Source organism: Macaca mulatta, chromosome 11 (genome assembly GCF_049350105.2).
Source record: "Macaca mulatta isolate MMU2019108-1 chromosome 11, T2T-MMU8v2.0, whole genome shotgun sequence".
NCBI lineage: Eukaryota > Metazoa > Chordata > Mammalia > Primates > Cercopithecidae > Macaca > Macaca mulatta.
The window spans coordinates 92,997,334-93,020,010 of record NC_133416.1 but is presented as its reverse complement, the minus strand read 5'-3'; the positions used below and the strand labels follow the sequence as shown (position 1 = coordinate 93,020,010).

At 34.5% G+C, this 22,677-nt stretch overlaps 1 protein-coding gene across 1 annotated transcript in view; it reads left to right on the top strand.

Annotated features, from left to right (window-relative positions):
- RASSF9 (Ras association domain family member 9) overlaps window positions 1-22,677 on the top strand; it is a 35,580-nt gene that overhangs the window by 7,782 nt on the left and 5,121 nt on the right. The window lies entirely within an intron of this gene.

The window sequence follows — 22,677 nt, the reverse complement described above, 5'->3', positions numbered from 1 at the left end:
TCAGCAAATTTTCAGGCTCATTAATTATGGTGTATGATTGGTAGAAGCTTTGTGTCAGAGGCCTATTGATATGCCCTCTGGTGCATGTTTATTGTTCTCAACCAATGGTTGGGACGTTTTGTAGCCACCTCATATATCTTTAGTTACTCTTAATGCTCCTTATTTATTCTGATCTTTTTCAATCCCACTGGAATCCCTGAAATTATGGTTAACTGTGGTAATTTGGCATTCAGTAGAAGAGCATTTGTTTTGGCAAAACACAGTCTTCCACAGTAAAGCCTAAAAGGATACCTATTTCAGCTCTGCACATAAGACCTTGTGTTTGCCTGGAAGATAAGAGAGATGCTATTAGTAAACCATGGAACTTTTTATGGAGTAGACATGTAATAACTACCTTCTCATATGGAGAAGAATTGTACATGATTAGTAAAAACATTTAAAAGGCCATAGTACAATGTTGAGGTTCCATCTTTGTTAATAGTGCAGGAAACTAGGCACATTACAGAGGTAGACAACAAAGCATTCAACTTTATTCCTTGACTGCCTGTTCTTCCAGCAGTGGAAGTCAAGGAATTTCTTCCTAGAACTATAACTAATAGCCATGAGACTTAGACTAAGTTACTGTTTTAACAATGTTAAGCATTTTTTGTGGTTCTACTTTTAATTAGGAGGACTTGCTGTAATCACAATTTAGAAGATTCAGTAAAACGGTTGACTCTGGAATGTAGTGTTTTACAGAATATGCTCATAATATTTTATTTTTCATTTTTGTGGACACATAGTAAGTGTGTATATATATTTATGTGATACATGAGATATTTTGATACAAGCATACAATGCATAATAATCACATCAGGGTAAATAAGGTATCTGCCACATGAAATATTTATCGTTGTGTTACAATCTGATTACACTTTTAGTTATTTTTAAATGTACAATTAAATTATTACTGCTACAACCACACTCTTGTGCTATTAGATACTAGAAAATTTATTTTATCATTTCAGAAAAAAACATACATGATGTTCTAAGTAGATCACAAATCTCACTCCATCAGACTTGTGACCTATTTAAATACACACACACACACACACACATATTTATATCGAGTTATATTGTGAAGTATTAATGATAAATCAGGTATGGATTATGTTTTTAAGGAGCTTGCTGATTAACAAGACACACAAGCCATATGTAAACAATTGAAATATAAAGCAAGCATTTTAAAGTGTCATAATAAAATCCACGTTGAATAATAAATATTTATTTACCTTGTAGTATGTGCCATATATTTTTCTAGATGCTAAGGATAAAGTAGTGAGAAAGATAATCAAGGTTTTTCCTCTGATTGCATGTGTAATGCAGTGGTAGACAGATAGACAATGCAAGAACAATACGTGAATTAGACATTTGAGATAGTAATTACTGTTATAAGGAAAAAATAGAGTCGTGTAGTGGAGAGTGGAGAGTGGTCTGGGAAGTGTTGGCTTGTTAGTTAAGACTGTAATGAACCAAAGAAATCAGGCATGTCAGGCTTGTGGTAGAAGACTGTTTCAGCCAGGTTGAACAGAAAGCATAAAGTCACTAAGACAGAATATGGTTTGGAGCTGTGGAAACCACGAAGGAAGACCAGTTAGTAAGGGGCTTAACTAGTAGGGAAAGTAGTTGAAGATCTAGATGGAGTGTGATCATTTAGATATTTGTGGATCATAAGGGATGTTGATTGTACTTTAAATGCAAGGGAAATCCACTGAAGGGTGTTAACCAGGGGGAATTATATAATCTTATTTACATTTTTCAAAAGGTCAACTGAGCTAGTATGTAGAGAGGTAATTGTAGTAGGACAAAGAGTGAAAGCAGGGAATCTAGTTGCAGTGACATTACAGTAGTACAGGCAAAAGGTGATGACTAGTGTAATGATAGTAGAGAAGGAATGTAGGGGACAAAATGGATACAGTTTGGAAGGAGAAGTTAAATTTGTACTGAGTGAGGGAAGATGAAAAATGAGGGATGACTCTGACGGTTTTAACAGGGATGATTCTGAAGACATTTGTCAAAGAGCAGATGTTGGGAAGAATGTGTGGAAAATTAATGATTCTTCTCCAGCCTTGCTAAGTTTCAGATTAGTTAAATATATAAAGTAGAGGTATTCAGTAAGATATTAGGGCCTGAAACTCAGGACTGACATATAGATAGAGTGGTATGTTAGGTGACAAGGAGAAACAACCTCTGTGGGTTTTACAAAACAGGGTCTATCCTGGCATCTAAATGAGAGGGAAAGTTAGAATATGACAAGTTGGGAAAAAGAATATTGTAGGTAAAGGAGAAAGGAGGAAATGTAAAATATTTGGCATAATAGTATCAGTGAGTTTGTGAATGGCCAAACAGATTATTTTACTTTTAAATTTAATTTATTTTTTCCTTAGATTGTGGTGGGAACCACTGAAGGGCTATGAGCAAGAAAATGATATGATCATTATGTCACATAAATAACAAACTTGAATAAATATATTTAAAAATATTGGAAGGAATAGAGAAAGAATACGAGTGGGCCAGGTATGGGAGAGTTGAAGGACTTTCTTAAACAGAAAGAGAAGAATGATTTAAGAGTCACCATGGAGGCAGAATTTATAGGAATTGAAAATTCAATGCATAGGACCTGTATCAGGATGGGAAAAAAGAACCATTGGTGACTAGATTTTGGTTCTGAGTAACTGGAGATACATGTGTGTCATCATAAAGAACAGAAAATATGACAGAGATAGGTTTTGGGAGGGAGGAACATCAGGGTGAAGAGTGAAGAAAATTAAGGTGTGATTTTAATGTTTCCAAATATTCCACCTGTAAACACCTGGTGTTTGGATACACTGCACCTGAGATGGGACTGTGAGAGCAGCCTTTCATTCAACCTACTCTTGTCCCTCCTGACATCCATATGGGGCTGATTAATACAGAATAGCACGATGCACCTGGAGTGAGGCTTTCAAAGGCAAAACACAAACTGGTTTCCCAGTCAGGGCTGTCAGGCTGACTAATCTTACATGAATCACAGTCAGGCCACATGAGGCAGTCACCCTTTTAATGATCCTTTAATCATTACCTTTGGTTGAAATTGCTTTCAAACATAGCCATTATTTCCAATGGACTGTAAGGGGGTGTGTGTGTGTGTGTGTGTGTGTGTAAAGATCACATTATTTTTACCTGTTTATCTCCTGGAGAATGGCACAGAGAAAACTTGTGTAGATATTGAAGTTCAATAAACATTTTATTATTTAAATAAATACAGTGTAGATTTCTGGGGCAGCCAAATTATCTAGGACAGGAGCTGCCAAACTTTTTGTGTAAAAAACATAATAAATATTTTATATTTTCCCAGACATAGTGTCTCCATCTCAACTACTCTGTCCTTGTAGTATGGAAACAGCTATAGACAATACATAATGAAATCGATGTGACTGTGTTCCAATAAAACTTTTATTTACAAAAACAGGTGGTGGGGCAGTTATAACCACGAGGACCTTAGTTTACAGACACTCGATCTAGATTATTGACTGAGAAATTCCCTTTACATATCTCCCTATAACTCCCCCTTCTCATCTCCACCCCACTCCCAAGTTTAATACCTACTGTATTAGGCATTTAGTCGAAAGTGAGACTTAGTCCAGGACTTGACTGGCAAATTAGCAAAAAAGGAAGCATTATCTAAAGTACAAAATACACTGCTACTAAGTGTATATTAGATTTTGTAGAAGTATCAACATGGTGAAATCTCGTCTCTACTAAAAATACAAAAATTAATCAGGCATGGTGGCATGTGCCTGTAATCCCAGCTATCAGGGAGGCCGAGGCAGGAGACTCACTTGAACCTGGGAGGTAAAGGTTGCAGTGAGCTAAGATTGCACCACTGCACTCCAGCCTGGTCAACAGAGTGAGACTTCCTATCATAAATAAATAAATACATAAATAAGCACACATTTCCATTTGGGTTTGTGGAAGTGAAGTTATTCAGAGAAGGTTAGAGAACTTTCCTGAAAGCAACACTTAACACTTAAAGCAGAGTAAGAGTTAGATGGAGAAGGGATCAAAGGATGTTTCAGCATAACGCAACAGGTTATGGAAAAGCTCGAAGTCAAAATAAAAGCATAGCAGATGCGGTCCGTTCCAGTCTAGCAATCAATAATGTGATATGTGTAACAGCAGGTTGTTCTCATAGTAGACCTGTTAGAGATCAGCAAGAAGTAAGGAATGGCTAACTCAATATGTATATTAATTAATGCTTGGCTATGAGTTAGAGGAGTCAGATTATGGAAGAAATCCTAGGAGCAGAAAAGAGATAGAGAGTGGGATAAAGGGAGACAGAGACAGGTTTAAAATGCAAGACTCAGAAATAATTTAAAGATTTCAATCAAAGAAATTAAAACAAGATTTACATTTTAAAAATGACAGTCTGGTAAGATTATGGGGCACAAATGTGAAGGGGAAAGATTTTATAATAACAGAATATACAATATCTTACTACAGTAATATATAGTAAAAGAGTTGTCTGAATTGTGGTAGTGATGAATATGAGGGCAGATATTTGGGCTATTTAAGAGAAAAGATAAACAGTGATTGGTTGTTAAAGAGGAGAGAGGCAAAGGAAAGAGTTTAGGAAAACTCATTTTTCAAGCTGGGTAGACAGATGGGGAATACTATTAATAATTGCATTCAGTAGGATAGGAACTCAGGTAATGGAATAGTTTGATATTTGAAAGAAGAGTATGATGAATTAGTTTTCACGGGTCAAATCTGAGGTGTTTGTAAGTTATGAAAATGAAAATATCAAGATTCAAAAAAAAAAAAAAGCTGGGAATATAGGTCTAGAACTAAAGGTCGTAATAGTTAGGTTTGAGAACCATCATCATACAACTGGTTTACAGACTGCAACTATTATTGCAGTCACACACAAGACTGTGTTTAGTGAGACAAGAAATGAGTCACAGTCGAAAACTTAGGGGATGCCAACTGTATCAGTTATCACTTACTGCATAATAAAACACTCCCCAGCCAGCGCGGTGGCTCAAGCCTGTAATCCCAGCACTTGGGAGGCCGAGGCGGGCGGAGGTCGAGGTCAGGTGATCGAGACCATCCTGGCTAACACGGTGAAACCCTGTCTCTACTAAAAATACAAAAAAAAATTAGCCGGGCGAGGTGGCGGGCACCTGTAGTCCCAGCTACTCGGGAGGGTGAGGCAGGAAAATGGCCTGAACCCAGGAGGCGGAGCTTGTAGTGAGCCGAGATTGCGCCACTGCACTCCAGCCTGGGCGACAGAGTAAGATTCCATCTCAAAAAGAAAAAAAGAAAAAAAAAAAAAACCACTCCCCAAATTAGTGGCTAAAAGAACAATTTATTATTTTCCATAATTCTGTGGGTCAGCAGGACTGGTTCTTCTGCTGGCTTCACCTGGGCTCTCTCATGAGCAGCTGATTGGCTGAGGGCTCAGTTCAGGTAGAGCAACTTTATTTCGATGGTTTGCCTCTTTTCTCTCCATATACTCTTTGAACTCAGGCTTTTTTCATCAAATAGGAGTCTCAGACTGCATTCCAAAAAGAAGTAAGCAGAAGCTGCAAGACTTTTTGAAGCCTGAACTCCAGAACTTGCAAACATGGTTTTTGTCACATTCCATTGGTCATAGCAAGTTCCAAGGTCTATTCAAGGGGTGAAGAAATAGAGAGCTTCTCTTAATGGGAAGAACTGCCAAGTATTTGTGGCCATGCTAATCTTAACTTGCATGACGTCCACATCTATTGACTATGTGGAAGAAGCAACGTCCATGTGGGATCTGGGAAGAAGCAGCTGGAAAAGTAAAGGAAGACCCATGTGAGAATGGCATCGTAACAGTCAAGGAGAGGAGAGTTGCAAGAATGGAAGGAGGAGGTCGGAATGCATTATGTTACAAAGAGGTCATGTTAGATCAGTTCTGCAAGTGACTATTGGGTGTGGCAGTTAGGAGATTTCTGATAACCCTAAGAAGGCACGTGTCTACTGAGGATGAGTGCAGGCAGTAGATAGACATTTTGTGGTGGGTTGAGGAGTTTCTGGAAAGTGATGTACTAGAGAGAATAACAATAGATTGCTATTTGGTGTGTGAAGGAAAGATAGTGGAGGGGAATATGTGGTCAAGCGAAGGTTCTTTTAATGTGACAAGATAGTAGAAAGAACCAGAGAAAAACGTAGAAGATAAAAAGAGTTTATGAAGGGGTAAATTATAAAGCAAAGTCCTAGAAGAAGTGGAGACGGTAAATTCAAAGCATATTAAAGAGTTAAAACCTAGGGAAGAAAAATAAACGCACAATACTTGTGATATAGACGATTCGTATTTTTCTCTTATCAATAATGTTCCCAAGTATAATATCTCTTCTTTTCCTTAACAAAATAGAATGGCAAGCCCTAATATACTCTCATTTCTACAAGTTAATAATTTTCTTTTTCTCTTCAAGAAATTTAATTGTGATTAATGTAAATAGTTGATTATTCAGATGAAGCTTCCAGTTGGAAGTTATTTTATTGCAGTTCATTACAGGGTATATTCAGAAAATGAAAGTCAGGGATAACGGGGCTTACCTCATGTTTTCAGCTATCCAACTGGATAACTGAAATTCTTTCATGTGACTTATGCCCTTCAAGTTCACCAGCTTATCTCGGAATACATTTAGAGGGGAAGAGCAGGTGGTTGCACATAAATACAAGCTCAAAATCATTATCATTAGGAAATATCTTGCACTAAGAAGGCAAAGCCAATATGGATTCGGCTGTCAAAAGAAAATCTTGTACTAATAGCTGAAATAACAATAGTTATCAGTAAACAAAACATTAAGGGTAGGTGACTTTCCTTTTAATAAGCACTTATTTTTTGTTGCGAAATATTTCTTTACAAAATACCAAACAGTAAGGCCACTTTAGCAACCTCGCAGGTGCAGGTAATACTGGGAAGTGAACACTCGAATTTTCAACAAGATTAGATATTTTCTCTCCATTTCATCTGGTAAATACCACATGTTAAATATTTGTATTTTGATTATAATCAGTTTCCAGAATCTGAACTATGAGCTCAGTTTACTTAACCCCAAGTGGTTTCCAATACACATTCTTTACACACTCTCTTCCCTTTTCTCTGTACATGGGAATTATGTTGTATAGCTACCCTGCCATTATGGAATGTCTAGGATTTTTCTTATCCCACATGTCTGGTTTATAATATTACTTCTTGGAAAATTAAAGTGGCATTAGTAGAGCACAGAACTAATAAATACAATTATACACACACACACTCGTATACACACAAACATATATATCAAATTTTAATTTTCAAGATAATTTTTTCTTTTGTTTTTATTAAGTGATGACTGTCCTAAGTTTCCATAGAGTCATTAATTTTCTGAAAGACTCCAATTTTCAAACTATTTTTTAAAAATGCTAATGGTTTGAGTTTGGAGGAAACTCTTTTCATAGCACTAATTTTCATGCTTTATCTATCAAAACAGTGATTCAAATTTCCTTAGCAACCTAAGAAAAGAGCTGTATTATTTATGAGTTCTGTATTTATCTCTCCCTAGGATTGCAGCTGTATGATCTAAAAACAAATGTTACTTCAGAAGACATTTGCCACATACTGGGTAAAATTAAGCAGAGTTAGTTGTGGGCCAGAGCTTCCTATTTCATGTGTAGCATATTTGCTTTACCTAAACCGCCTTCAGTTTTTCTGAGGTGATTATTTTTTAAGTGTAGGAAATAGCCAGACAAACTTAGAATTTATTGGTCAATGTAGCTTTTTTTTTTCTCTTTTTCTTTTCCTTTTCTTTCTTTTTCTTTATTTTTTATTTTTTTATTTTTTGTCACCAGACTGGAGTGCAGTGGCGCCATCTTGGCTCACGCAATCTCCGCCTCCCAGGTTCACATCATTCTCCTGTCTCAGCCTCCGGAGTAGTTGGGACTACAGGCACCCGACACCACACCCGGCTAATTTTTGTATTTTTAGTAGAGATGGGGTTTCACCATGTTGGCCAGGATGGTCTGGATCTTTTGACCTCGTGATCTGCCCACCTTGGCCTCCCAAAGTGCTGGGATTACAGGCATGAGCCACTGCCCTGGGCCTCAGTGTAACTTTTAAAGGCTGAACAAGTGGGGGAACATTGAAACTTACTAAAAATAAATTGAACAATTCTCTAAAACTTAAAGAAGACAGTCAAAGGTCTCCTAGACTGGCATTCAATATGTATTCCTGAAAAAAATTTTAATGTTTTATGTAAGAGATCCCATCGGCATTTTAATACAATTTTATGCAGTCATACATTATTTACATGAGGGAAATATTATTTAATTTATTGTTAGCAAATACAGGTGGCTTCTGAGGAAAAAAGATGACATTTTTCATTTTATATGGTAAAAAATAGTTTAATTTGTGCGTTACAGACGTTTCATGTAAACCTTCAATATTGTGAAATGTTGTGACAAGGTCAAATACATTTAGAAAGTACTGTACACTGAAATCATTTTCCTTTTATTGGGGTTTTATGATGTAACATCATCATATTAAATGCCCTCAGAATTCCTAAAGTAAAGAAATCTATTTCATTGTGTTTATCCAGGGGTTGGCAAACTTTCAGTAAAGGACTAATAGTAAATATTTTAAGGTTTGTGAACCATAAGATCAACTTCATCACTGCAGCATGAAAACAGTCATATACAATATGTAAACAAATAGCATGGCTGGGTTTCAATAAAACTTTATGGACACTGAAATTTGAATCTTATGATTTTCATGTCTAAGCTGTTTATTTTCCTTTTGATTTTTAAAATAATGAAAAAATGTAAAACACATTCTTAGACCATGAACCTTACAAAAACTGGTGGTGGCCTGCATGTGATCAAAGGGCTATAGTTTGCCAACACCGTGGTAGCCAAATAATTTCCAAATTTATCTGAACATCAAAACATTGACTTATCACCTATTTATTGACTAATGAACAAGTCTAAAGAAAACTAGAAAAATAACTGAACCAGTTGTCCTTTTCAATTTTCCATTTCCAAAACTAGCAGAGACATTTTAGCTTTGTATGTTTAAATATCTAGACAAGGTACTAATATTTACAAATATGAACTTGGCGCTCTGCTGGTCTTCATATAACCACATTATTGTTGTCTTCTTTTTTTTGTTTTTTTTCTAAAGCAGACAGAGAACTAGTCATTATAAATGCTAACTATGTATCAGTCACTGGCTTAGGAACTTCACATATGTTGTGTAATTTAATATTTATCACAAACTTGTGATTTGGGTGTGTTGTGTAGATGAGAAAATTTAAGCTTAGATGTGCATAATGATCTATCTGTACTTATTGATTCACTCATCCATAAAATGGGTGTAATTTTAGTACATCCTCATTGGTTTGGGAAATGGATTAAATAGGTTTAAACATGTAAAGCACTCAGAGCATAGCACATACTAAATGTTCATTAAATATTGGTATTTTTTATTAGAAAATAATTAAATATGAATTATTTCCAGGTGCAGGAATGAATAAGTCATTTTAAATTTTCTTATTTAAAATCCGTATTTTGCTAATTTTTATGGTAAACATTGTAGTATAATCAAGAATGATTAAAGCGGCCAGGAACCGTGGCTCGTGCCTGTAATCCCAGCACCTTGGGAGGCCAAGACATGAGGATCACTTAAGTTGAGACCAGCTCCAGCAACGTAGTGAGACCCTGTCTCCTAAAAAAAAAAAAAAAAAAAAAAAAAAAAAAAAAAAAAAAAAAAAAATGCTTGAGGTAAAAAAAAAATTGCCTAGTATGTGAAAAAGCCAGTAATCAAACATACATGCATTTGATTCCTTCCAAGTTACTCATTATATTGTTTTGGAGGTTTACAATACCATGAAGAAACTTTGTTTAATCCAGTTTTAAAAATATTTTTAGAAATTTGAACAGGCAATTCAATATTTTATTCAGGTGTTCACAATGGAAATTACAAAATAATTTTATATTTCCTTTTTTTTTTTTTTTTCTTGAAGCTGCGCCTCCCGGGTTCATGCCATTCTCCTGCCTCAGCCTCCAGAGTAGCTGGGACTACAGGCACGCGCCATCATGCCCAGCTAATTTTTGTACTTTTAGTAGAGATGGGGTTTCACCGTGTTGGCCAGGATGGTCTCGATTTCTTGACCTCGTAATCCTCCCGCCTTGGCATCCCACAGTGCTGGGATTACAGGCGTGAGACACCATGCCCAGCCAATTTTATAGTTCCTTTTTAAACTGATTTAAAAAATGAGAAGTCTGTGTATGATAAGCCACCTGATTTCAAGAAAATCAATTATTGAATATTGCATTGATAGATAACTTTGTATATTGATAATACATTGATGTAGTTGATAAATAAATGTATATTGTCTTGTGTTTTTATGATACCACAAAGCATATTTTCTCAATAAGTTCAAATCTAACTCAGATATTATATTTTGTTTTCAGAAAAAAACTTACTAAAACATATTGATTATTATATTAGATTTACTAGAGAGTTCATCAGTGGTCTGACTCAATTCTAATTCAATTATTGAAACTTATTTTACTCCACTTATTAGCTGAGGGTAGCATTGAACAAACAATCTCTTGTGCCTCAGTTTTCTAATCTGTAACATGGGTTTGATAATACAACCTATTTGATATGGTTGTAATGAAAACTGAATTTATATGCATAAAGCATTTACAACAATTGTTGACATTTACTAAGCATACAATAAATATGAGTTATTATTATCCAATGTATCTTTTACCTATCCTCAACTGTTCTTTAGTTATCTTACCATTTTTTAAATAGCTGTTCCTCAGCTACCATGCCCACATTAATCATGTTAAGGCAAGGCACAATTTCAATAGGTCCCCTTTACAGACAAGATCTAAATTACCACCTTCGTCCCACATTAAATCTCTTGAAGCTCTTTCTACAAAGGGTTATGGAGGTTGTGACTGAATTGAAGCTATTGAGAACAACTTCTATGTCTTTTTTATTATTTATTAAAGACTACTTAACTTTATTGTTGCCTTTCTTCTCTGAAATTGTATAGTACATTTGTACAGAGCATATCTTATGATTTCTAGCAGTGCTTAGTGTGGTCTTGAATTTTAAAAATCTATTTCTCTAAACATATATTTTTTTCTTTCCAGCTATATGACAATATTCTGAATATAAAGATCATTTTATCTTCCATTTCTCTTACATCCTTAACACCAAATCATATTTGTTAAAACTGAAGTTCCAATAACAAATACACGTTGAAGCAAATTATAATAATTTATGTACCATAGCTTAAAATGAACAGTGAATTTGGAGGCAAAGTGATATAGAATAAATGCAATTTACTGTTAAAATTTTTATTAAAAATTGCACATTTGGCCGGGCGCGGTGGCTCACGCCTGTAATCCCAGCACTTTGGGAGGCCGAGGAGGGCGGATCACAAGGTCAGGAGATTGAGACCATCCTGGCTAACACGGTGAAACCCCATCTCTACTAAAAATACAAAAAATTAGCCAGGCGTGGTGGTGGGCACCTGTAGTCCCAGCTACTTGGGAAGCTGAGGCAGGAGAATGGTGTGAACCCAAGAGGCAGACCTTGCAGTGAGCTGAGATCGTGCCACTGCACTCCAGCCTGGGCGACAGAGCGAGACTCTGTCTCAAAAAAAAATTCTGTGATGGTGTTAGAGTAAAATCAGCTTCTGTCTACTGAGGATTATATTATTATAAAATGTACTGACATTTAATGAAGATTTTGAAGGGAATTATGTGCACTGTGTTTTAAGAAAATATGAGAAAGATAATCCCCTTTTCTCTATGGAAAGAAAATTTTGGCTGAAAACATTTGTTTACCTTCTATAGCATGAAAAAAATCAGGCTATAACACTAATCTTAGCTTAGTCAAATACTGATGAAATGTAGAATATTAGTAACCATTGTTTTTTTATTTTAACTTTTAAGTTCGGGGGTACCAGTGCAGGTTTGTAACATAGGTAAACTTGTGTCATGGGGGTTTGTTATACAGATTATCCCCTCACCTGGGTATTAAGCCTAGTACCCATTAGTTATTTTGCCTGAACCTCTCCCTCCTCCTATCCTCCACCCTCTGAAAGATACCAGTGTGTTGTTGCCCTCTATATGTCCACGTGTTCTCATCATTTAGCTCCCATTTACAAGTGAGAACATGCAGTACTTGGTTTTCTGTTTCTATGTTAGTTTGTCCAGGATAATGGACTCCATTTCTGTTCATATCCTTGTAAGGACATGATCTCATTCTTTTACAGCTTCATAGTATTCCATGGTGTATATGAACCACATTTTCGTTTTCCAGTCTACCTTTGATGGGCATTTAGTTTGATTCCATGTCTTTGCTATTGTGACTAGTGCTGCAATGAACATATGCGTGAGTACATGTGGTTTTATATCTAGCCTCTATAAGGAACTTAAATTTACAAGTAAAAAATAAACAATCCCATAAAAAAGTGGGCAAATGACATGAACAGATACTTTATTTTTTAAGTCAGAATATAGGCAGTTTTATTTGGTTTAATGTAATGTGTATGTCTTCTTCTTTCTTTTTTTTTTTTTGAAGACACACATGCAACCAACCATCATATGAAAAAAAGTTCAATATCATTGATCATTAGAGAAATGCAAATCAGAACAACAATGAGATACCATACCATCTCATGCCAGTCAGAATGGCTACTATTAAAAAAATAAAAAATAACAGATGATGGTAAGGTGGGAAAAAATTAATGATTATACACTTTTCAGAGGAGTGAAAATTAGTTCAGTCATTGTGGAAGACAGTGTGGCAATTCCTCAAAGACCTAAAATCAGAAATACCATTAGACTCAGCAATCTCATTACTGGGTGTGTACCCAAAGGAGTAACCATTGTTTTATATTCAGCAATCAGAAACACAATGCATGGAATAATGCATGTCACCAATTCACATGAATAAGGGTGACTTTGTGACCATATTAGATTCCAGAATGTCTTCTGGACAACAAAAGCAACATAATGTTATATTCAGTTTAATTTTATTGCTAGGCTATTTTTAAAGGTTGTCCCTGACTTGTTTAGACCTATCTTTTATGCCTACAGCTCCCCTAAACTAGAGGTTTTTGTTTTTTTTTTCTCCCTCTCTTATTTCCTACAGTTGTCTGTGGGGTTTCCCTTTCACCATGTAAAGACTGCAAATAATTTCTTGGCCACCTCTTTCCTTAAACTTTGAGTGCCTAGAAATCTTCCTTCCTAATTCTGATTTTTGTTTGTCCCTTCTGTCCAGGACAGAAATAACTTCAAGGAAGGCATATAAGAGAATTGCAATAAACCATTGTGCTGACTCCCAGCCCTAATACAGGGGTATAAACCATTCCAAGTATGTAATGTCATCCACACATCTTCTTTTTGTCCCATAACTCATTTCCCGTATATAGTGGCCATATATTCAAAAACAATTTCTTAATCAAAAAGAAAAATTTACAAGGCTATGAATGGAAGCCTTTCCATGAACTAAAATTAATCCTGTTCCTTAGAACCAGTTCTGGAGTTAACAAAGAGGCCCAGTTGGGTAGAATTAATTATAGCAAGCATAAAGGTTGATGGTGGGATGAAAAGGAGCAAAAAAAAAAAAAAAAAAAGTCCTATTCATATTTCGTTAAATAGAACGCCAACTTTTGTCATATATTTTAGACTACTTGAGATTGCTACATCTCCTTGGCTTGTTATTTTTGCTTTAATACATTTTGCTATCAGATTCCCTAGAAGTGGTAAGAAAAAAGAGGGAAAAGGGGAGCTGTGCTGAAAGTATGTTTTATTTTAAATCTGGAACAGGGCTTGTCAACAGTGCCACTATTGACATTTCAGGCCAGATACTTGTTTGATATGAGAAGCTGTCTTGTGCATTGTAGGATATTTATCTTTCTGGCTTCTACTCACTGGATACATACTGTTTTGTTTAAAATCTGGAAGAGGGTGTGTCAACAGTGCCACCTGATGTGAAAACCAAAAATGTGTCTACACATTGTCACATATCTCCCGGGGGCAAAATCACCCTTGGTAGGGAACCACTGAGATAAATTTCAGTTTAAAGAATAAACAATGGTAATAAGAAGGAAACAAAGACTAGTCTTTGGGAAGCTGGCCAAGACTCAGATATGCCCCCAAAGCTTCACAGGTCTCATCCTTCAATCTGATGGAAGTTTCCCTCACAATCTCTAGGCATAGGTGCCACCAATAGGTTGAAACTGAAAAAGTCCAGGATTTTCAAGCACGAAGTCTTGTTCTGCAGAGACTCAAGCAATAAAAGCATTTCCCTTGGAATCACTCCTTTACATAGTAGCTACATTGTGTTAGTATTATACTTTCCAGGCTGGCCTGGGAAATCAAGAGTTGTTTCACATGGTCTATGGAAAAATGCACTCAGAGTTCCAAATATTTTCCAAAAATATTTACAGGTTACATCCTGGTGTTCATATACTGGGTTTTAGAAGCATATCTTATAGTGTAATTATTCTTAATAATTTAATATTTATTTATTCTTATTGTTTTGAAAGTGGGTTCCTGCTAAGTTTTATACATAAAATTTTAGCCAAAGTTTAATGTCTACGATACACTAGAAAGAAATTTTGCTCTTTGATTGATTTTCCAGGGCCAACTTTCGTGCCTTTTATCTTTGGGCCACTGAATAAAGATGGCCAAATTTTATACAGTTATCCATTTAGCTTCATTTTTCTCTACCTCCACACTAAATTCCTTTTCTGTAAATATAAATTTTGTTGAATCTCCAATTTGATGCTACAATATCATAGACAATATTTTATCTTAAAACTTCAGGATTTAAACTGCTAATTTATTTCTTGATGCTTTGTGCTTAGTCAATTAAAGTATTTTGAAAGAATATTTGATTGTATGAATGTTGTCTTTTTTATTACAAGCCAACTCATTTTAATTCTGTGTAATTGTTTCTGTGTTATTAATGCTAATTATCAGTGGAGAACTATTTTAAGTGCTTGCTTCACAATAGAGTCAATGTAAAAAGTCCCATATTCAATTTTTCACTAATATTTCAAAGTTATTTTGGAAAAACACCTCCGAGGCTAACACATGTTGTTGAAAGTTTCATGTAGTATATAAATCCTCTTGAATTTATGATGAAGATATTCGAAAAAGGCAAAACCTGAATAATGAAACTGGTGTAGGCAAATAGCCAAGTATATATCTATCTTTTCAATGAAGTGTGTCTCATTAGCACAAATTTAATCAAAACCAGAAAACTATAAATCGGGGAAGATTAAAAACATTCTTGGCTCATCTTTGATCCAACGTGTATATTAATGATTTTTTACAATGTCTCTTATTTGGTTAAGAGTTATTTTATTTTGGTAGTGTACATGCCAATAAAAAAAATAGACTGGTTGAAACAGGTGAAAAAATATTGTGTATAAGTTAGAAAATATTTATAAAATAATATTGTTAACTACTATAGTAAAATCAATAAGGTTACTGAATAAGAGTACTAAAAACACTATACCATTCTGTGTATTAAGTAATAATAGTGGTTACTTTATTATCATTCTTAATACCTGTATTTATACAGTATATTTTCCACAATTTTCTACCTCTATTACTCTTATTTTTACTTGCAGAAATATGTCATATATCTACATTGCAGTTTTATAGTGAAGAATATATAGAATTAGAAAAAATAATGTAGCTGAATTTTTAAAATCTGTTCATAAAAATTAAGTTAAAATCTTAAATTTAAATTTTCAAGTCCAATCATCCCTGCTATATATTTTTCAAAATATTTGCAAATGAATCTCAATATTTCGGGGGTTATTAAATTAAAATGTACATTATATAGCATTATGAACATTAAAAATTTTTCTTGTGTATATATTGATAATTTTCAAACATACTATGTGATTATAAACTATCTTTAAAATAAACAGAAGTATGTTAAGCAACACAACAAAATATTTCTGTGAAAACCTTAGGATGTATTTAATGTTTTCAAATTTAACAAGGTTTCAAATATACAACTAAGGATAGTTATGTGCATAAGAAATTTCATAAATGTATACTATGTAATTATAGTTGTAGCATAATATATGTTTATAGTGTAACAAAATATTTTCAATAATGTTTTGAATTGTTTTTCATTCAATTTCCAATAACTAAAACATAATAAAAGGTAATTGTGTGAAGTAGTTATGAATTGGTGGGAGTCATAGTTTAAATATGAGTAAAAAGCATTTTCTCTTCTGTTAGGAACCATTCTTGAAATGGACAAACTAGTTCAAATCAAGTGCAATCACAGCTATAATGTTATTCAATTTTGAACGTATATTTCATTGTAAAATGTCTTAAGTTTTATTGATTGTGATGTGTTTTAATCAGAAACAAAATGTAACATACCGTAATTAACATTGTGTAAGGTGATACTCTGAGTTTTTATTTATTCATTGTTTTACGTGCTTAAAGTGGACATCTGGTACATTACCTTGTTATAAGTAATGATGTAGATAACTGATTCAAATATTTTGACCATATAATTTATTAAAGAAAGTTCATGAATGATAAGCTATTAGCATGCTAACTACTATAATTTGAAGACATGATCCCACTGAATTCTGGCTTATGAAATTTTATATCCACTGGCAAATTGTGAAGATAACAGTTATCAAATTAATCTAAAATTCTAAACTGAAATTGGCATGAATTAAGTGTGAGTGTGGTAGTTACTTTATTCTGTTAAATGTACAATTTTTTGAGTAAAAGCTTTTCCTCTATAATGTAATATAGGAGTAATACATTTGGAATTCCATAATCCAGGAAATCTCTATTTTATAACCAGTTAATTTAAACTAATCTACACTTGCAAACAAATTATGGTATTCCTATAGAGGTGCCCATGAGGACATCCACCTGTTGGTTACTCCCTTCCAGAGTATCTAGTGAGGATCACTCCTGGAACCAACATCAATATCAGTCTTACCGTCTGCCTTCAATCTCAGCCCCTATTCATCTAGTATTCCAGAATCAGATACAGGGGACTCTCTCAATGCTTGCCTTTATACTGAATGTTCATGAAGAAGATAATAAAGTTAAAGGAAGGCAAAATTATACTTTACCTAAAAGCATTCAACCCAGGAGTTTGATTAACTATAGTAGGTAAAACATTAATTTTATGAAGAAAAGTACATTGAGTTCCAAGTGTTAATTTAAAAGTAACTATTGACATGTAATCAATTCATATAAATTGGAAAATATTTGTAAGTGAGTAGTCTTAATAGCTATTGTAATCCACTTTCAGGGATTATAGGTTAAAGTATAAAGCCAGAGCGGGAAGGAAAACTCCTACTTCCTAGCTTTGTGACTAGGCAAGTGACTTTCCCTCTCCTTGCCTCAGTTATGTCATCTGTAAAATGGGGATAACGTTAGTAATGCCTTATACACGGGTTCCTAACTTCAGGGCTGTTGCCCAAGAAACCTCTAAAATAGAAATATCTTCATTGGATAGAAAATAGTAAATATCAATAAACATATTTCCAATGAACAGGAAAACATATTTGAGGTATTAAAAAGTATTGAGTGAGCGGCCGGGCGCGGTGGCTCAAGCCTGTAATCCCAGCACTTTGGGAGGCCGAGGTGGGTGGATCATGAGGTCAGGAGATCGAGACCATCCTGGCTAACACGTGAAACCCCGTCTCTACTAAAAAAATACAAAAATTAGCCGGGAGCGGTGGCGGGCGCCTGTAGTCCCAGCTACTCGGGAGGCTGAGGCAGGAGAATGGCGTGAACCCGGGAGGTGGAGCTTGCAGTGAGCTGAGATCCGGCCACTGCACTCCAGCCTGGGGGACAGAGCGAGACTCCGTCTCAAAAAAAAAAAAAAAAAGTATTGAGTGAGCAAGAGCAGAGTATGGTAAGCTGAAAAGGAAAAAAAAAAAGGAATAATAACAATCAAATTGGCGTGGCATTGTTCATCAATGAAACCAAAACACAGATAAGAATAGAAAATAGACATAAATCTTGGGATATGAGATTTTATAAATTAAAAACAGAATAAAGCAATGTTTATCTGCTCAGCCCCAAGAAACACACACATAAAGCAAAGTAACACAGAACAAATAACAATTTTACACATGCAATATATGTGTATATTTTATGCAATCCACTGTTGCATTAGAATTGGAGGTTGTGTGTCTCAACTACTAGATTTGAATCCATTAGATAAGAACTGTTTGTTACATGGTATTACATAACAAACCAAGCTATCTAATCTAAATTTGTATGTTTAACCTTTTGTTGTGTTTGCATTTGTGGATATCATTATTTCTACTAAACAGTACATTTTGAAAGGTTGAGATGGGAACATTTTATTTAGGCCCAGATCGAGTGTTAAAATATTTATTTATATCAGATGACTAGGTTTTCATAGGGCTGTGACCAAATGAAAACATTTATGTCTATAAAGTAATGATTATTTAAGATTTCTAAACTGATTTAATTTTTGATGGATATTTATTCCATATACTTTCTATATTTTTAAATTTTTTTAACTTTATGAAATGATACTGAGGTTCGTAAGTCTATATCCGTCTAGCAACTGGGTGCTACTAATGTATTAAGGAATTCAGCACTGGAACCGCCAATAAACAAACAAATGTTCCATTCTCAATCCTGGCACTTTCCCCACAATAAGAGAGAAACATTTTCTTATAAATTACGTATATCTTTGTATCATACACATTTCCCATGACAGTGCCAGTCACAGAGGAGGTGCTTAACAAACATTTGTGGAATAAATGAATACAAACTCAGCCACAGCCACATTATAAAATATGGTTTATTTTAAATAAATCCTAAGTCTGCTATAAAGTAGACTCTAGGCCTGGTGAACCATATAATAGTTATGAATGATTTATTGCCTAAATTCAGTAATAGATGGTTATTACTTTTAAATGTGTTCGGAAGAAGTTTTAAAAATTGTTCTGTTTGCATGATTCTAAAATTTCCCCAAAATATTGAGAAATAGCTGACTGCAGAAAATACAAGGACATTTGGGGCAGATTTAAAAAAGAAAGACAGAAAATGATAGTTCTGGAGCCAGTCAGATTGTGAGGTTATTAATAAGGTATTACTTTTTAAATATGTAACATAGAACCAATGTGCATGATGATCATTAGTGTTCTTTCCATGTGAGCTGAAAACTGGCAGATCTCTAGAGGAGGTCACAATATACAAGAACTTGATCCTTCCAAAGCAGGAAAGATTCCAATAGGAATAGGGGTCATGGGAATATTTGGGAATCATCACATACATACATACATACATCATCATCATCATCATCATCATCATCATCATCATCATCATCATTCTACTAGTAAAAATGAGTATATGCTCAGTTTCTGAGTCTCCTTCAGAGCTCTAGTGTAGGGATGAAAAATTTGTAGGTCTGCTACAGGAGATAGGTCTAAGAAGACAACAATAGAGGGTTTTGGTTACATGAGAGTTTTGTCAGCTAAGGGAGATATCCAGGTCAGCAGAAATCTTTTATTACTGCATGAGTCATAAAACAAGATTTGACTAAAATTAAAAAGTCACAGAAGAGAATAATTTCTGCACACATTTCTTTATGGCTGCCTAGTGGACAAAGTTCTTCCTTGATCAATTGAGTGCTCTAATGGGGCACTGTGGTTCATTCCCTTGGTATCTAAGACTCATTTAAATTCTTGTTAAAAAAAAGTGGTTCATTTTATTTCCAAAGTAATCCACACATCTAAATTATCAGACTTATAAATTTGTTTTTATAGTGTAGTGGTTAGAACTGCAGACTCTGGAGCCAGTTTTCTTGCTTATGTTTGGACTTTCATTGCACCACTCACTGTGTGACCTCAGGCAAGTTACTAACACCTCTCGTGCCTCACTTTATCTATAAAATGGAGGTAATATTTTTACCTACATTACAGAATGGTGACAATTAAATTACTTAGTACATGCAAGAGATTTGAACAGTGCCTGGGACATTGTAGATACTTTATGATAGATAGTTACTATCTTTAATGCTATTTATTTTGAACAGGATTTCTTTTAGAATTTAATCTTAAATACTAAAAAATAACATAAAACAAATTTCTCCTTAGTTTTAACATAACAACTACTAGCATTATAAGGTTGATAATTATGACAACTATTTAATTTTATTTTTACCATTATTTATAAAAGTTTACAATAAAATTTTGCAATTTAACATGCAATAAGTACACAGAATATTGTTTACTGATTTTCAAATATCCTAGTTGAAGTAAATTAACTCTACATGGTACAAAAACATTTATACTAATTTTGGATACTGCATGTACACAATTAAAACATATTAAGGTAAGGATTTATTTAGAGCTGACTCATGCTATATAGCCATAACACAGATAGTAGTATCACTTACTTAAAGAACATGTTTTTGTTTACAAAGTATTTGTGTCTTATTTCTCTACTAATCAAAATATGAAAGTAAGTTTGGTGTCCTAATTTCTAACCTACTCTTTTGTTGCTTGCAATTATTAAATGATGAATTATAAACATTGTCAAATATCATACTTACTTCAAAATATAATACTCAATATTGAGTCATTAAGTGCAAAATATTTTATAAGAGAATTATCACAACTCAGTGTGATTTTTTGAGTAATCAACTATAACATTTTACTTCCTCCATGTGAATACTTACATTTTCCTGGACATTTTTTGTTAGGAGTTTGACCTAATCTTCAGTGTTACTTGGCATCCCTGATTTATCTTTCACCTTTAGTAATAACTTTTTGATTTCAGGTGAGTTAGTAACCAAAGTATAAGAGTTAGTTAATTTAAAATAAAGATAACAACATAGAATTAATCACTATTGCTACCAAAACATAAACACTATAAATTCTAAATGTTAAATTATTTTAGGAGCCAGAGAAATTTTCTTTGGTAAGTGGTTCCTGGAGTCGTATCCTTTGAGTGCACCATATAAGTAAAGCGATAAATGATTTTGACTTAACTTTCACAAGAAGCCAATTACTACTCAAAACTGTTATACCATCGTAAATCACATTGTAGCATAATTCATTTTGTGTCATTTGTTTCATAGCATTCTTTTAAAGAGATATTATGAAAGACACAGTCAACTTGATGTATAGTCATGATGGAAAGTATGATCTTAAAAATTTTCCAATAGGTATGATCTAGACACCGTGGAAGTTTTGCTGCTTTTACTACTTGTATCAATTTTTTCTCCAGAGAACTGACGTGATTTTTTCCCCCTTGCCCTTATATAATACAGAGGAAAGTACTACCAAGCCCATATGTACATGTATATTTACATAAATACATGTGTGTGCCTCTGTGTGCTGGGTAGGGGGGATCTATCTGTGTAACCATCTATATCCCAACTCTGATTCCTTTATGATATCTGTATTGTTAAAACTCTAGTCCGGGAAATCATCATCTCTTTTCTAGACTGATGCAATAGACTTCTTGCTTCTAATTTTTTTTCTATTTTCCAGTCCATTTCACAAACAGAAGACAGACATATGTAAAGAATAAATTAGTTTCACCTTTGCTTAAAACTTTCCAGCTGCTTGAGTTTAGGAAAATGTTAGCTAACTCTTTAGCTTCCTCTTTCTCCAAAGTAGGGGATGGAGAAAGGAGATGTTGCTTTTCTCCATCCCCTCCGTTGCCTATTATTTAATCTCTCCTTCCCACCGGCAGCAATTTCCAACTCTGCTATCCTCAGCTTTCAACTACATTCACGTTATTGCTGTCCCTAGATCCTTATACTTCTGCTCATTGTTCCTGGAATTCTTTCCTGAGAACTCTGATTGCCTCTTTGTGATAATTGATATCGCTGTGCAAATGCCACTTCCTTGGGGAAGACTGTCCTAAGCACTCAACGTAAAATAGACTGCCCTTCTTCCAGGTCATTTTCTATTCCTTCACCCCATTTAATTTTCTTCATAGCATTTACTGCAATTTGATATTACATTAGTTACATATTCATGTCAGCATTCTTGTCTTCTTTGTTTATTACTGTATCCTTAGTACCTTTAGATGTGTCTGGCATATAGTTGGCATGAAATAAACAGTTGTTAATGAAAAAGAATGACTATTTTTCCATTTTGTACTATTTTTAACTCTATGATTTCACTATTGCTACCTATGCTTTAATTAAAATAGCCTCAGTTGTCTTGAATGAAAGTTGCTCTTTCTAGAGCCCACTAGGAAATAAAAAGATAATTAAGATTCTTTCCATGGCTTTTATATTTTTCTTGCATTAAATAATTAAATCTTTTTTTTTTTTTTTTTTTTTTTTTTGAGATGGAGCTCACTCTGTTGCTCAGACTGCAGGGCAGTGGCACAATCTCCACTCCCTGCAACCACCACCTCCTGGATTAAAGCAATTCTCTGGCCTCAGCCGCCTGAGGGTGTCCATCACCACACCCGGCTAATTTTTGTATTTTTAGTAGAGACGGGGTTTATCCATGTTGGCCAGGCTGGTCTCAAACTTCTGACTTCAGGTGATCCACCCGCCTCGGCCTCTGAAAATGCTGGGATTACAGGCATGAGCCACCACACGCGGCCAAT